General features: G+C 43.5%; 1 long non-coding RNA gene across 1 annotated transcript in view; it reads right to left on the bottom strand.

The window, feature by feature from the left end:
- The window catches only part of LOC127488291 (uncharacterized), a 52,068-nt gene extending 43,015 nt beyond the window's left edge, over window positions 1–9,053 (bottom strand). Inside the window, exon 1 of the long non-coding RNA XR_007915899.2 lies at window positions 8,877–9,053. This is a non-coding gene — a long non-coding RNA (uncharacterized lncRNA). The remainder of the gene's footprint in view (window positions 1–8,876) is intronic.
- Between the last annotated feature and the right edge of the window lie 3,653 nt (window positions 9,054–12,706).

Genomic DNA, 12,706 nt, shown 5'->3' with positions numbered 1-12,706 from the left:
GGCTTGCGTGAGTGTTGTTGGTGATACGATGCTGCACCCATTTCTGCTGCCAAGAGACAGTTGAATTTTCAGTCTTGAACAGTTGAGCCTCATTTTAAAAAAATCACTATTAATCGGAAAAGTTGCAGAAAATGAATTTTTGGCTCTATTATCTTCTCCTTGACTTACTCTGTCATTTTAGAAAAATTTCTAACCACCATTTGTGTGGATTCTTCCAATCATGATGGGTCCTGGAATTTAGTTTTTATATGTTTCCAGTCTTTAGTCTCTATCTCTTTCATGGAGGAGCAAAGATTCTGTAGACAAATGCTACCTTTGCCAGATAAGTTAGCTTTTTGGTTTTTTTTTTTTTTCAAATACAGTAAGTCTTGGTTAGAGATTATTTCATTTCAAGCCTTGGTAGCCATGGGGGATTAGTTCCAGAACCATCTCTCCCTTTGATCTTAAAATACAGGGATGCTCAAGTCCCTTATATAGAATGGGGTGCTATTTGCATATAACTTTGGTAATCCTCTCAAATATCTTATTCATTTAATATTAAATATTCTGTTTCACTCCCCAGATGGCTGCAATGACCAGCATTGGGTCAGCCTGAAGCCAGGAGTGGGAGCTTCATCTGGGTCTCCCACATGGGTAACAGGGATGCAAACACTTGGGCCATCCTCTACTGCTTTTTCCAGGCCATTAGCAAGGAGCATTAGTGGAGCAGCTGGGACACAAAGCAGTGCCCACAGGGATGCCACATTGCAGGCAGCAGCTTTACCCACTACATCACAGGGGTGCCCATTGACTTAACCTTTAAACATTTTTTATTCAAGAGAGAGATATATGTAATTCATGTAAAGCCATCATGTTTTTAAATTTTGTCTTTTTCTTCTCTTTCATTTTTTCCTTGGTTCCTCCATCCAGCCTTTCACCTCATCATCTCCTACAAACAACTCAGATAGCCTAGTAACTAGCTTCCCATTCTTTCCTAAGTTTATCTCATCTCATAAGCCCACACACATAAATACACACATACAGATGACATGTGATGTGTGACTGTTGTTTTAGCTTGTCCTGCTCTGCTAACTAGTGTTCTGTTCATTTCTAGTATTCATCATAGCCCTGCAGATTTGTTCTTGGGAGTGCCTATTTGTCTTCTCTGCTTACTTTTCTATTGGATTGCTTTTCCCTTCTCATCAACTTCTAAGAGCTCTTGGTCCATTACAAATGCCATCACTGCCTTCCAAGTTACTTTTCCAGACCCATTGCTCTGTCTTATGAAGAGTGCAATTGTGTGGCTACAATGTCCATTACTTTCTGCTTCTGTCTTTCTAGCCTTGGTTAAGAATATCTTCCTCTTCTGAGATTAAACAGATTGTCAGGTTTTCTGGCAGAATTGTTTCATTTATTTATTAACTTATTTAGACATTCAGTTTGTAAGACGCTTAGAATTTTTTTATATGAAGTAGGAGTTCTAATTTTATGTTCTAGGTCATGGAAGCATTTATATTAAACAATCCATTCTTTCCTCACTAAATGTAAACCTCACTACATTTATTTGTCTTGAGTCTTAAAGTCTTCATTCTTTCTTTCTCCAGTATTTATTTAGTCCTTTGTAAATACAATACTGGTTTGATTGTAATGGTTTTGGAATTTTTCTGGTATTCAGCAAGGAAATTGTTTGCCAAAAGTATCTCCAGGCAGATATTCTTTATTTAAACTTTAACATCCTTTTATCTAATTCTAGAATTCTGGGGGCCAGTGTCATGGCACAGTGAGTTAAGCTGCTGCCTGTGACCCTGGCATCCCATATGAGTGCCAGTTCAAGTCCTGGCTGCTCCATTTCCAATTCAGCTCCCTGCTAATGCACTGAAAAGCAGCAGAAGAGAGACCAAATGGCTGGATGCCTGCATCTACATGGGAGACCCAGTCAAAGCTCCTGGCTTCTGGCTTCAGCCTGCCATAGCTTCAGCTATTGCAGCCATTTGGGGAGTGAACCAGCTGATGGAAGATCTCTCTCTTCCCACCTCCCATGCCTGTAACTTTCAAGTAAATAAAAATAATTCTAAAGGATTTTAAAAGTGCATGATGTCTAAATGTTAATTTGAGGAGAATCACTACTTTTTTACATAGTGAGTCTTCCTACCCAGAAATATGTGACAATTTTCTCCTAGTTTGGAAATTCTTTGACATATTTTGATAAAATTTCATTGTTTTCTTCATTTGAATTCAGAATATTTCTTGTTAAAGTCATTTCCAGGTGTTTTGGGTTTGTGAATGTATGTATTGAGGGCTTCAGTATGGTGAATGGAATATTCCCCCCCCCCCCATTTCTTTTCAATGCTTTTTGAGGGAATTGAGGGTAAGATTATTGATATTGAATATTTAGGACATATATGAAAACCTAAAAACAATTATCTTATTCATTCAAGTGGTTTTTCAAGTGATTACTCTCTGATGTCCTGATGTTTCTGCTTTACAGTAAGATAATCAGTAGAGAGGTAGTTTTTAATGTTTATGATTACAATTGCTTTGCCTTGCTAAATTTCCAAGAACCTCAAGATAAAACTGAATTTCTTTAATTAAAGAACATTTTTGCTTATTGTGTAACTTTAGTGATTTTACTAAAAATTTTGTGTGCTGATCAGGATAAAGTTTAATCAGTTTTTTTATAATACTCATTGTGTTTATGTAGCTTCTGATAATCCTTTATGATTTTGAATTTTAAATGAAGATGACTGCCATTTTGTCAATGGATTTTCCCTTGAACAGTAGATGCTCTGAACATTCTATGGAAATAAAATACTTGTGTATCATTTTATGGCCACAGAGTGTTTCGTTTGAATGCTACACTTAATTAATTAAAACACTATAGTTAAAATGTCAGATGGTTTCCAAAAGTTTATCACTGCAAAACAGCATCACAATAAATTTGCAGTGCCCAATTATTTTCTACTCTTTCTACTTTAAAACACCAGCATCCTTACTTGCTGCTTGATATTCCATAGGTTACTATGTATTCAGCATTTTCCTCTTGATGAGACTTGAGTTCTTTGCATCCTTTTGCCACAACAGACAAGACTTCAGCATTTGCACATGTATCCTGGAGTCCTTATGTTTGGGCTAATCTCATAAATATAAGATGAGAGACTGGATCAATGATTTTAATTGTATTTTTTACCTTGCCAGATTTCTCTCTAAAAGAGATATAACAATTTACACTCTCAGTAGCTATGAATGAGGGGGTTTCAAGAAGTTTTTAATCCCTCTCTGTAAACTTCATGCATATGGCCTTTGTTGTTGTTGTTTTTAATGCCAGAGAGAAACAGAGGAGACAGAGACAGAGACAAAGAGAGCTCCCATCTTCTCTTTTATTCCCAGAACGCCTGCCACAGCGAGGGCTGGACCAGACCCAAGCTGGGAGCTGGGAGCTCAGTCCAGGTCTTCCATGTGGGTGGCAGGTGCCCAACCACTTGAGCCGTCACTGCTGCCTCCCAGGGAGCACATTAGCAGGACGCTGGGATCCAGAGTGAAGCTGGGATTCAAACCCAGGCAATAAAATATGGGATAAGGGCAACACAGCTAGGGTCTTAAGGCTAGGCCAAATGCTTGCCCTTACGTGTGGTCTTTATAAACCATCATGGCTTGTCTTTTAATAGAAGAATTCTGTCCATGCATATTTAATGGAACTACCAATTAATTAATTAATTAATTAAAAGGCAGAATGACAGAGAGAAAGAGAATCTTCCATTTGCTAGTTCACTCCCCAAATGGTTGCATGGCCATGTCTGGTCCAGGCCAAAATTGGGAGCCAGGAACTCCATCTTGATCTCCCACAGGATGGCAGGGACCTAAGCACTTGGGCCACCATCTCTTGCCTTCCCAGGTGCATTAGCAAGAAGCTGAGTCAGAAGTCAGTTAGCCAGGACTCAAAGCTGCACTCAGATATGGGATGCCAGCATCGCAGGCTGCAGCTGAACCCACTGAGCTATAATGTCAGCCCCAATCCTTGTCTTTCTACCATTACAACAAAGCTCATGTAGCCAGAGAGCACCAACACCTAACCCTTGTGAGCATATGAGAGGTGCCTTAGCTAAGACCAGAAGGAAAGAGGGGTAAAATGAATGCTTTCTCTACCTTCCAAACTTCTTTGCTAGCTGCTCGTTATCTAATGTTTCCTTGGATGAATTCCTTCCTTGAGCTAGCTCTGTTCTTTGGAAGGGCAGGACAATGTAGCTGCCCAAAAGTGGGCTTCGGGCAGGATGAAAACATTTCAATGAAAAGCATCCCTGGGAGGAAGCGAAGATGCAGGTGGAGCAACATCATGGTGGGACGGGGATTCTCACCTAGTCCCTTGCTCCCTGCTCCTGGCATGGTCCCCTGCCCAAGCCAAGCTGAGTGTGAGGAAGATAACTCTGACGATCTAGACAACTGAGAAACTGTCTAAGAAAATGGAGGTCCTCTCATCTCACCCTGCAGAGGCAATGCCCGCCAGTCTGCATTTTATGTCAGTGTTCTGCTGTTTTTGGTATGTTCACATGCATTTTTAAGATTTATTTAATTTACGTAAAAGACAGATTGATAGAGAAAGACAAAGAGCAAGATAGTTCATCTGTTGCTTCAGTCCTCAAATGGCCACACAAACAGGCTGGGCCAGGCTGAAACCAGGACCCAGGAACTCCATCCGGGTCTCCCACAGGAATGACAGGGGCCCAGGAACTTGGGCCATCTCTTACTCTTTTCCCAGGCACATTGCAGGAAACTGGACCGGCAGCAGAGCAGCCGGGATTTGAACTGACCCTAAGAAATCAGGTGCCAGCATTGCAGCCGGCAGCCCACCTTGCTGTGCCACGACGCTTCATGTGTTTTTAGAATTCTGATTCTCCTCATGTGAGTGGAAGGGAAGAGGGAGTGGGAAAGGGGAGGGTTGCGGGTGGGAGGGACGTTATGGGGGAGAAGCCATTGTAATCCATAAGCCGTACTTTGGAAATTTATATTCATTAAATAAAAGTTAAAAAAAAAAAAAAGAATTCTGATTCTTTCACTTGCCATGTGACTTTCATGCAGTTACTTAACTGTTCTTGAATGTCACCTCCTCTTCTAAAAATGGATGTAAAGACAGTACTAGCCTCACATATCTGCTATGAGGGTTGGCTATGGTAAGGCACCTGTGGTGTTTAGCATCTAACAGAGTAAACACTCATAAATACTCAGTTGCTGTTAGCTTTCTCCTCTTCCTTTCCTCCCCTTTTTCTTCTTCTTCCTCCCTCGTTGTGATGATTTAGCCTTTCTCAGGTTACTTATCTTGTAGCTCACAGAGCTGTGAGGATAATAAGAAGTAATGGCCATACATGTCATCCTTGCAAACCACAAGCTCCCCAAATTAATCTCTTGTGCATCTGATCCCATGGTTTCACAATACAGAAGACCAAGTGTTTCCCTTTCAACAAGCACTGGCAATCACCCTCCATCCACAACAGCTAGCTGGATTCTGTGGGGATGCAAAAATGTTTAAGACAGAGTCCCTCCCCTTGAATTCTAACAACTGGCTTCTTCCATTATTCCCTAGGCGGACTCCAGATATCACGTCATACTCCAAGATTAAGTCTTTTAATACTGCAATATTGGCCCAGGAATAAGAAGATAAACCAGTGGAACGTATTAGAGATGCCAAACACCAACCCCCATGTTTATGGGAATTTAGCTCCTGAAAACCATGACATTTCAAATCAGTGGCAAAATAAACTTCAGTGAACAGGGTTAAGGAAATTGGCTGTATATAAAAAAGAAAGCTCCTGGAACCTCCCCCCCCCCACCCCATACACCATGAACAAGAATAGACTATGTTTGAGTTAAAGAATCAAGAACCAAAACAGGGGCTGGCGCCGTGGCTCACTTGGTCAATCCTCCGCCTGCAGCACCAGCATCCCATATGGGTTCCGGGTTCTAGTCCCAGTTGTTCCTCTTCCAGTCCAGCTCTCTGCTATGGCCCGGGAGGGCAGTGGAGGATGGCCCAAGTGCTTGGGCCCCTGCACCGCATGGGAGACCAGGAAGAAACTCCTGGCTCCTGGCTTTGGATCGGCATAGCTCCGACAGTAGCAGCCATTTGGGGAATGAACCAGCGGAAGGAAGACCTTTCTCTCTGTCTCTCTCTCTCACTGTCTAACTCTGTCAAATAAAAAAAAAAAAAAGAAAAGAAAAAGAAGCAAAAAAATCCCAAAATAAAATCTACTGTCAGAATAAAATAAAGGTGAATCAGTTACTGCCTCAGAGCAAACTACCCCCCAAAACAGTGTTTTAAGCCACAGTCATTTCTTAGGGCTCACAATTCTGTGGGTCATATAGACAGTTCTTCTGATGGGAGCCAGGTGTGGCTCATCTTGGCTGGGCTGTGGTCAGCTCACAAGTAAGCTGCTGGCTGGGCTTCCAGGATGGCTTTACCCATCACATTGGCAGGAAAATGGTACGGGTGTGGTGGGTGACTGGGCCACGAGTCTGTAATCTTCCAATAAGTCAGTCTAGATTTTTCACTCAGCCGAGGTAGGATCTCAAGAAAGAAAGAAATGGGCATCCATTGTCACTTCTACCACATTTCATTGGCCAGTGCAGGTTGCAAGCAGTGAGATGCCATCTCTTATTGGGAAGAACCTCCAAGTTAGGCTGCAAAGGCAGGGGTGTAAGAGGGAAAACTCAAGACTATTAGTTTCAATTTTCCACAACAGGAAGGTATTTTTAATTTTTATGCTTTCTGGATTGATTTCAAGAAAGTTTAAAATTTATGCACTATAAAAGAGTCTATAAACAAAGTTAAAAGAGAAACATTAAATTGAAAAAAAAATGAGCAGTGTACTTGGCAGATAATATGTTGTCATTAAACAACAAAAGGACAACATTTTAATTTAAAAATAGACAAAGGTCCAAAATGGTCAGTTCTCTAGAAGAACATAAGCATCCCATAATAAAAGGAGTAAGTATTGTGGTGCAGGGGGTTAAGCTGCAGCTTGGGCTACCCTCCCATATTAAATGCTTGTTCTAGTCCTGGCTGCTTTGCTTCCAATCCAGCTTCTTGCTAATGCATCCTTGGGTGCAGCACAAGATGGATCAAAGGCTTGGGCCCCTGCCACCCAGTGGGAGACCCAGATGAAGTTCCAAGATCCTGGCTTCAGCCTAACCCAGCCATCCCTGAGTATTGCAGGGATTTGGGGAGTGAACCAGTGGAAGGAAGATTCTCTCTGTCTCTCACTCTCTGTTTCCCCTCACCACCACCCCCTGTTAACTTGCCTTTCAAATAAAATAAATAAACTTAAAAAATAAAAAGAGAAGAAGAAAATTAATGCACTTACCCTTTAAGGAAAAAAATATTGCAATGTCACTCATTATGTAGCCAAGTATAGAATTTCTGGTGCCTTGCAGATTGTCTAGATTTTGTTTACTTTTTGTTAAAGTGTAACCACCTTGTAGTATTCTTTCCAAGTCACCCCACCTTGAAGCCCATTGTATGTAGTGATTACATTTTAAATCATGGCCTTTTCCTCCACTAGTGCAAACTTAAGAAAGAAGAGTTGGGATTTTTTTTTTAAACATGGGATCATGTAGGAACTTGTGCCAATTTCCAGACATGAGACAATATTTTTGAACTACTTCAGTTGTAATAGCTATCAAAGAAGGCTTTAGTTTGGATTAAAATTAGAATAATGACAATGCATACAAACCCCACAGTCTCTATTTGGTATAAAATTACAAAGAGTAAACAACTCAAAGCTGTCAGGATTCTTGAAGTTTCCCAGAAACATGAGATTTCGTCTTAACACAGGAACGAACTCTCCCCAAATGAAAACACCATTTTCCTGAACCTTATACTTCAAGGGAAACTCATCAGGTTACTTACAATATAGGCCCTTTTTAAAAAAGAAATTCTTGGCATCAGAAAGCTGTTAGAAATACTTAGAATCAGAAAGCTGTTAGCTGATTCTACTGACTCCTCAAGCATGGAGTTATGCTGTTTTTTTCTTGGCCAAATCCATACTTGCTGAGTATTCCTTGTGAGTGCTCTCTTAGGAGTTGCACTTCATCCGGGGGAGGAGGGGAGACATCAGCTGGAGTTTTTTAAAACAACGGGACCAGCACTGTGGCTATCTCACCCTGGGGACCCATGGTACAAGAGAGTTGAGGACCATCACCAAAGACAGCACAGGTGTCACACAGGCATCCAGTTCAGCCACAACCTAGCAACAGTCTGCCCACATCTTTTCAGCCTTGGACAGTCCAGCAAACTCAGGTGCTTTGGAAGTCTTGAAGAGTTGAGACCCTAACCTTCCAGAAATTTCTCCTAGATGAGGGCTTCCAAAGCCCCCAGAGCCATGAACTTTCCATCAGGGAGGACTCATGCACTCTGAAGCATACACAGCCAGTGTGCAAATTTCCGCCCTTGGCTTTGTTCAAATTGCCATGCAGCTGCATGGACCAGCACACAGAACTAACACATGCTGGCCCTTCCCTCCCATTTGCACCAACTGATTGTCCCTTGGGCACATTCAAAAAGAGCCATTCGGACCTCCACCCCCCCGCAAACCACTCTGACTGCAGAAGCCAGGGAACCCAGTGGTGCATATGGTTTCTCATATCCCTGGCCAAAGTTTGACACCACACCAGAGAAAGCCAAAAAGTAACTTTGATGCCCTTTGCTTTGGAAACACAGAGAGATGAGGGCACTCCAGTAGAAACCATAGCACAGATGAGTCTCCCATTCTTCTATAACTTCTCCTCTGTTGATAGTTTCTCTTTGCCCGCCATCTCTGGGGAATGGCTTTGATCAGCATGGCGGTCTGAAGACAGACTTCCTCAAGAGTGGCAGATCTGGATTTTTCGGGTGTAGAGCCATGATCACTTACCTTGGTTCTCAAGTTCAAATTTGCCTTTGGGTCCCAATCCACACAAGCCACCTGGGCTCCAAGTTGGCCAGAATCATCCCACAGAGGGAAGCAGGAAAAGTCCCAGTCAACTCCAGTATCGGCACTGCTCAAAGCCACGTTAGCTTTCGAAGTAGAGAGCTGGGAAGACTTGGGCTACTCCAGGAGTTTTATTTTTAAATCTGAGCTCAGGACTTTCTAGGGAGGTACTAAAAAAAGAAAAAGCCCCACCTATCCCAGAGTCAATGAATAACTTTCAAAATTTATTTTGCTTGTGGGCTGTCTTCCAGATCCTATTGCTTTTACAGCCCATCCCTTTCAACGATTAACTATGATTAGTGTATAAAGGCAGCTATGTGTTTCCTTAAAGTCCTTATTTCCAACTGTTCTCAAGAATTAAAATGTAGTCAAGTAAGGCGCCCTTCTCCAGGATCAAAACATTCCTTATCCTTCCAAAGCTTAAAGATAAATCACACAGAAGAATTATCTTTTCATTGCCTGAAATCACCCACCGGCTAGGGAGCAGTGGTGTGGCCATCTGGGAGGGAATCTGTGTCTTCTGATAGATATTGCAAGGGAAGGAAACATACTTGGTACAAAGTTTCTTCCCCTGCCAGTGCCCCCAGCCTGCAGCCATAAAATATTTTGGATATTCTCAAATGTTCTTCAGTTCGGAGGGATGTGCAACACAAATTCTGCTACTGTTTGGAATTTGTTAAACCAGTTTCACTTCTGCAAAATATAAAGTTACAATCTATGCGAAGGAGAACCTTGCTCTTTTACTTATTATTCCGGCTCCAGCCCTGATGATGTGCCGAGACAGCTGTGCCCGATTTGAGGTATGGTGGTGAACGTGAGCAGTGAGAGTGCACTCTGCCGGTCTGGGAGAAGCCAGACTCAGCAGGGCCTACAAAGAGGAGGCCTGGGAGAGGCCCCGAACTCCTCACAGGAGATATGCATGGACGGGTGTGATGGCCAGGGTGGGCTCTTGGCCACACTCATACTATGGTTTGGTTATGCTTTGGGCATGTCTCCCAGAGGTCCATGTGCTAGAAGCTTGGGCCCTAGTATGGTGTTTTTTTGTTTTGTTTTGTTTTTGTTTTTGTTTTTGTTTTTGTTTTTTTTTTACAGGCAGAGTGGACAGTGAGAGAGAGAGAGAGACAGAGAGAAAGGTCTTCCTTTGCCGTTGGTTCACCCTCCAATGGCCGCCGCGGCCAGCGCGCTGTGGCCGGTGCACCGTGCTGATCCGATGGCAGGAGCCAGGAGCCAGGTGCTTTTCCTGGTCTCCCATGGGGTGCAGGGCCCAAGCACTTGGGCCATCCTCCACTGCACTCCCTGGCCACAGCAGAGAGCTGGCCTGGAAGAGGGGCAACCGGGACAGAATCCGGCGCCCCAACCAGGACTAGAACCCAGTGTGCCGGCGCCACTAGGCGGAGGATTAGCCTAGTGAGCCGCGGCGCCAGCCTAGTATGGTGGTCTTGAGGTGGTAGAACCTTTAAGAGGGGAGGCCTAGGAGAAGGTAGCTAGGTCACAGGGGCTGCGTGGTGGAGAGGCATTGACGTTGTCTCTCCGAGTGCATTAGTGTCTGTAAGCGAGCCTGCCGTGTTCTCCCGAATCCCTCCTTCCGTAAGCACCACTCACCACTCTGGCCCGTGCTCCCGCTATTGTGACAACGTGCGCCATGGGCCTGCACTGGAGCTGAGTAGAACGTCTAGAACTGTCAGGTAAATAAAGCTCTTTTGCTTAGAAAGTTCTCAGCCTGGGTATTTTGTTACAGCAACAAAAACTGGACCAAGACACCCAGGAAGATCCAGGACTCAAATGTTCCCAGTCACAAACCCTGTACCCCAGAACATTTACCTTCTGCACTTATAAAAGAACCTGCCAATAGGCAAGCCAGTTGGTGCTGTGTGGGAACAAACTTTTTCTGCACTCAGTGTTATACAAACACAAGTTACATAAGAGCATTTAGCTAGTTACATTTTAGCTAGTTGTCATTTTTTTTAAACATTCATTCATTTATTTGAAAGCCAGAGCCACACAGAGAGAGAAGGAGAGACAGAGAGAGAGAGTCCCTTTGCAATGACATCATAGTGGTCCATAGTGGCAGGGCAAATAATTCAAGGGAAAGAAAGCACCAGCTCAGAAGCCCTGACCAGGATCCAGCAGCTTCACAGATACACATCTCGACCTAAACCTTCCACACTGTGTTTGGAGGTCATGTTAGCCTGCTATGACTATTTCTGAACAGAAAGAAACAAGGAAAAGTGTTCTTACAAAATGCAAGTATAGGGGCCAGCGCTGTGGCGTAGCAGATAAAGCTGCTGCCTACAGAGCCAGCATCCCATATGGGTGCTGGTTTGAGTCCTGGATACCTCACTTCCCATCCAGCTCTCTGCTATGGCCTGGGAAAGCAGTAAAAGATGGTCCATGTCCTTGGGCCCCTGCACCCGTGTGGGAAGACCAGGAGGAAGCTCCTGGCTTTGGATCAACTCAGCTCCGGTCATTGTGGGCATTTGGGGAGTGAACCAGCGGATGAAAGACCTGTCTCTCTCTCTCTCTGCCTCTCCTCTCTCTGTGTAACTCTGACTTTCAACTGCATAAATAAATCTTTAAAAAAAAATGCAAGTATAGATGGCATCACTTCGTTCCTTTTGCTGATAAACTCCTTGAGTGCCAAGGTCAAATTCTGAATTTCTTGTGTAATTCTTTCAGAATCTCAAAAGTCTTAAGTTATAAAGAGTCTTTATAACATACTGACAATATAAATGATGTTTGTATAAGTTATCTCACACTCCTAGATTTATCTAGTCCCAGAATTAGGCACACAGCTCTACTCTGTCAGAATACCAATCAGAAAATCAGAAATTTGAAAAATGGGAATGCTGATGAAAGAGCTGCCTTTTCTTCAGAACTCAGGATGTCGGTGTACTGGTGTTAGACTCAGCAGTGTGGGAGTCAACCCACGGAGCAATGTGCACTGTGAGAGAATGGAAACAGCTGCTGATGTCTTCTGAGGTCATCAGGCTTCATGTATCAGTGCAAACCCACAGTACACCTGTTGTCCACACACAGAATGCCTGCTAGAAGAAGCTACTCTCTGGGTTTAATGCAGGTAATGTGACAAATGTAAGAAGGTCTCATCACTGCTAATAACAAAAATAGGGAAATTAATCTAGCCTCTAGGATTTTCTCCAAGAAGTGAGCATCTAAATATATATAATATGTATATTTATATATAAATATATGCATCTAAATAGTGTGACCCTATTTTTAGATAGTTGGCATATTTTTTAAAACATTCATTCATTTAATTTGAAAGCCAGAGCCACACAGAGAGAGAAGGAGAGACAGAGAGAGAGAGAGGTCCTCCATCTACTGGTTCACTCCCCAATTGGCTGCAACGTCTGGAGCTGCGCTGACCTGAAGCCAGGAGCCAGGAGCCTCTTCCCAGTTTCCCACGCGTGTGCAGGGACCCAAGGACTTGGGCCATCTTCCACTGTTCTCCCAGGCTACAGCAGAGAGCTGAATCAGAAGTGGAGCAGCCAAGACTAGACCCAGCGCCCATATGGGATGCTGGTATTGCAGGCGGCAGCTTTACCCATTACACCACAGTGCTGGTCCTGCTAGTTGGTATTTTTAAATATAGTTTCAGGGCTGGCGCTGTGGTGCAGTAGGTTAAAGCCCCAGCCTGCAGCGCCAGCACCCCATATGGGCACCAATTCAAGTCCTGGCTGCTCCACTTCCAATCCAGCTCTCTGCTATGGCCTGGGAAGGCAGTGGAAGATGGCCCAAGTCCTTGGGCCCATGCA

This window comes from Oryctolagus cuniculus, chromosome 5 (genome assembly GCF_964237555.1).
Source record: "Oryctolagus cuniculus chromosome 5, mOryCun1.1, whole genome shotgun sequence".
In the NCBI taxonomy this organism is placed as follows: domain Eukaryota; kingdom Metazoa; phylum Chordata; class Mammalia; order Lagomorpha; family Leporidae; genus Oryctolagus; species Oryctolagus cuniculus.
Note: the sequence above shows the minus strand (reverse complement) of the source record. Positions and strands in the feature narration are given on the sequence as shown.